This window comes from Paralichthys olivaceus, chromosome 1 (genome assembly GCF_024713975.1).
Source record: "Paralichthys olivaceus isolate ysfri-2021 chromosome 1, ASM2471397v2, whole genome shotgun sequence".
Lineage (NCBI taxonomy): Eukaryota > Metazoa > Chordata > Actinopteri > Pleuronectiformes > Paralichthyidae > Paralichthys > Paralichthys olivaceus.
In genome coordinates this window covers 21,475,045-21,480,030 of record NC_091093.1, presented here as the reverse complement: position 1 = coordinate 21,480,030, position 4,986 = coordinate 21,475,045, and positions in this window count along the sequence as shown.

Below are 4,986 nucleotides of genomic sequence, written 5' to 3'. Positions count from 1 at the left end.
CACGCGAGTCAAAACCGTCAGGACCTGACGTTTTTTTTTTATTTAAAACTTTATTGAGATTTCAAAACTGGCCAATGCAAACGTCAAGTTATCGAAACATAGAGTGAATAATAAACTAAACCGAAGATATGAAACATAAATAGACAACAAAAGGACAAAAGTTATAAAAAGAAAAGAAATAGCGTCTTTGGTCAGGAAACAAGTAACACACACATTTTCATAAATAAGAAACCACTTTTCATTTTTACAAAATTTCATAGAAATGTATAGTATCAACCTAATTATACTATGTGAATATATTAACCTACAGTTCACTAGGGAACCCATAGAATATTTTTAAATTTTAAGACACTCATTTTTCAAATCATCTTTTTTTATTTTCTGATCTCCGGTCTGTAGTTTTATTGACCATCATTAAAAAAAAATGTTACCGGATGGCTAGATGACATTGAACAAATTTAAAACAGATTTGTCTAAAGAGGTTATGAGTCATGAGACTTTCACTTCCCCTATAGCATCAAGGTGGAATTCATCTAAACTAAAATCCCACACTTGGTATTTCCACAAAGTATTTTCAGGTGAACACCTCCCAAAACGAATGTGTGTTGGTTCAAGGATCACAAAATAGCTCATTTAAATGGGTGGATTTTGCTGTTTCTGGAGATAGGAGTACATTATCTCATTATGAACAGACATAACATAGAAAGTTTAATTTGCTTTCGAGTCATAAACTTCTATTTGGATAATAGTGTTCCCTCCCATATGGCCAGTTGACAAGTTGGAATGTGCTGTTCGGTTGATGTTGACTGCAGTCAGCTTGTATTTTATATTTTCTCAATTGTTTGCATGGAAACTTTGCCTGAGGTTATATATCCAAACTGCCCTGTAATAATTGTGGTGCTATGAATAGCAAAAAGGCCCTTGGACAGCAATATATAGCAGCTGCTGCATGAGGGTATAGCTGATTGGACTCAACTGCAGTTTATGATATTTTGATGCATTAGCTGAAAGTACTGTTCCATGCATATTAGAAGACACGACTGCAAAACCACTTTACAGGCAATCAGAAAGACAAAACAAGATCAATTCAGCTTTTCCCTCTAGTCTAATGCCCATGTTGCTCCCCCTCTTTGGTTCTTTTGAGTTGCAGCTCAGCTCAGTCTCAGAAGTTACATCAAATTTTAGTGATAATTGAAGAGTCTCCCAGGTGGCAGACATTGCAGAGGAAGCACTCTCGGTGTTATCCCAGCCCACATCCTGTTGTGATAATATTTCAGACCTTGGCGGCGACAATGAACACCGGGCACTGGGAGGGAGAGGGCAGAGGAGGTGAAGCAGCTCACCTAAACTGTAGCGAGCGGAGCGATTCAACTTCCTAGAAAATGTTCTGAAATAAAGTTTAATAAAAAGGGGATTCTTCTGTTGTGTCTATAACATATGGTAGCATTTGCTTTCTTTTGAGAATTGCCTACTTGGTGTAGCCACAAAGCCGCCAAAAGGTGAAACCTGTTGTGTTGGTTTAAAAACCTTGAATATATTTTCTGTCCAAGGAAAACAGCACAATGACAGTTTCCAAAAGCTGATGAGCTTGATGTGTTGCTGCGGTGAATGGTTTCAGTTTTCACCTTTTATAGTCCACTCAATGCCAGACGCTTTTATATTTACTCATTGTTACTGTAAGTTAAGTTCATATCTGCTCTAATGATTTAGTCATAAAATCATGCTGTTTGGAGTAGAAGATCTTTCAGCATGCACTCCTAATGGTGGATAGGTCGAGTGCATGTACTCACTTGTATCTTGTATTTAACCTGATGAGAGAAAACAAACTACAAGAAATGAATGGACATCAATAAGCTAATTTCTTTGTTTTAATATGCATGTTTTTCTGTTTACAATATGTTAACAATGGCCACAGCTACATCAGTAGTGCAAGGGGAGACATTTGCATTTTCACAGAGGAGCACTGCAGGCAAACCCTCCAGCTAATGATCTCAGAATTTGAGCACCATGACCCGAATGATTCACTAATGCAGTCTCTGCACTAAGTATAACATTACTACAGCGGCTCTCACTCATTGTGTAAAATATCTCATATATTACAGTACAGAAAGTACTTTGGCAATGCAGACAGGCATATCAGGTTGATGTCACGAGCCATGTGTGGTGTAAAGTGAGACTGTGCATTAAATTGAATGCAACACTTTTCACATGTAGCAGATTTGTTTGAAAAAGAAAAAAGCGAATGCAAAAATGTTTATAAAGTGATGTTGGTTCTGTCTATATCTTCTTTATTGTTCTGTAGAGGACTAACTGGAACATATATAGGCTGTGCAGTATAAAGTGCTGTATATTTAAATATTTTGACTTAAGAAAAGCTTTAAAGCTATCAAAACCCAATAATGATGTTTTGAAAATATCTCCACAAAATATCTTTGTATTGTAGAGCATGCATGTTACATCTATGCATTGAAAACACAGAGACATCTAGGCACAAGTGGTCATAAAATGTTGTGGCTGTGAGTGTGGTTAAAATACCCAGAGGAACAACAAAAAGAGAAAATATGGGAAACAGAAAATCAGATTGTTGTGTTTGTCCAGCATCTCCTGACCCAGCCGACTCAAAGCCATTAACCCTCCACCTCCAGAATGAGGCATGCACAAGCAGAGTTACAGCAGCACCTACTGGTGGTCATAAATACATGCAATGCATTATTTCTTCAGCTCTGTGATGTATGCATAGGAAAACTAGCCTCAAAAATGAAATGCGTTCCATCTCTCAACTGTTTGTGTGACGTTCCCCTTTTGTTACTGCTCATCCCCTCTCTGAGATAAGACAGTGTAAAGTTTGATGGCTGAAGAATGAAATGGCAGACGATAGAGATATTGTGCATGGTGAATGGAATACCTAAACTAGACTGGCACTCAGTTAAGTGCAAAGGCCCGACTGTCCCCTTGTGAAACCACATTTAAATTCACAAGATCTGGAGTTTCATTTGGATCTGCACCACACACTCATAAATATCAGTCCCCTAAACATGTCTGATTGTTTTCAACAAACGGCCTATCTCAATATCTTAATCTATCTATCTATCTATCTATCTGTCCGTCCGTCCATCCATCCATCTGTCCATCTGTCTATCTATGTATCTATCTGTCTGTCTGTCTGTTTATCTATCTATCTATCTATCTGTCCGTCCATCCATCCATCCATCTGTCCATCTGTCTATGTGTCTTTCTGTCTGTCTATCTGTCTGTCTGTCTGTCTGTCTCTGTCTGTCTATCTTTCTATCTATCTATCTATCTATCTATCTGTCCATCTGTCCATCTGTCTATCTATCTATCTATCTATCTATCTATCAATCCGTCTCTCTGTCCGTCTGTCTATCTATCTATCTATCTATCTGTCCGTCCATCCATCTGTCCATCTGTCTATCTGTCTATCTGTCTGTCTATCTATCTATCAATCTGTCAAACCTTCATGTCTGTGATGAAGCTGATGAGCATCAGCTTGTTTCCTCAAGTGCATCACTTTCAAGGTCAATTAGCATCATATGTGTAGTGGTGGTGGAGTCCTGTTTCTATGGAGCGGCGTGTCCGACCGTCACAGAGGACAGACCTGTGGTCGTGGTCTCACATACACACCCAACATGTCGTCATTCCCAACAATCAACAAGCACAAAAAACAACTGAATGGAAGCTTTTGTACCACGGTGAATTATCAAGTGTCAGAATTGGAAGAATGGAAATATTCTGCAAATGTCAATATCTACTGCTTCTTATATTTTGTTTCCAGAAGTGAATGTCACTGTTTCAAAAAGAAAAGAACACCAACGGCCCTGTGGACCAGAGGATGTGGGACTGAAGGAGGAAAAAAGACAATCCCCTTTGTTGTGTTGGAGTAATAATAATCGTAAAAGTGCAAGAAATTATCTTTTAATTTCCCCAGTTTGGCTAATAAGTAGAAGGTCTGTAAAGATTATTGATTCACACAATGCTCTTTGTGCTGTTAATGGGCCGCTCATTAAATGTTTTCTGCGGCCCACACCTCTGCACCTCATTTTACTTTGAAATGCTGTGATTCCATCTCGGCCCTGGTTCCCCCCACACCGCACCTCCCAGGGCATTTCGCAGGAAATTGGTTTGGACTGAGCACGTGCTGTAATACAAGATGAGGTTCATGCCCAGCAGACTATCGTATTGCTTTCCTTTCAAATGTGCAAAGAATTTTTTTTTTTTAATGCTTATATGCATTTCATGTGTAAAAATTGAATTGCCATCTTTCATCACTTCAATATAAAAGGCAAGTGAGTCTTGAAACATGCCCTTGAAACACACTGTCACATTTTGCATATGTTATCACACTGCTGCTGCTATTTCTTCTGTTTCTTGAGCCTATGCAAACATTTCATTTCGCATATTTGCATTTGTAATGCCCTCAAGTTAATGTGTGACAGGAGGCTTTTTATATTTCAAAAGTCATAAAAGTTCCTGTCGGATCAGACACCTAAAAAAAAACCGAATGTTAAGTCAGTAATGAGCTGCTGAATGTTCAACAAACCTCAGGCTGTGGACTTTTTGTCTTTTCAGATGCAAACACAAAACGACAAAAAAAGAGTAAGTGGATGACACCACAGGAGCAGCATGGAGGCATGCTGTGCTTATAGGTTTAAAGACGAGGTCACCAGTTCCTTCAGTTCTATTGGATCTGGCTGCAACACTGTTTACCCCTGAAACTCCAGAAGTGTTTCATGGACTCAAACACTTCACCCACCCCTCCATCGGCATAGTGGTGAGAAGATAATGAATGAATTTTCATTTGTCAGTGAACTACCCCTCTGAAACCCTGACTGCAGGCCTGTGCACAGTCTTCTGACTCTTGCTCCTCTGGACCACAGTGGCGAGGTGCACCAATAGAGGCAGCAGAGGGTCGATGAATATGATGAACCCCTCTTGGCTCTAAAAAAAAAAAGTTTGTCTGTAGTTCTG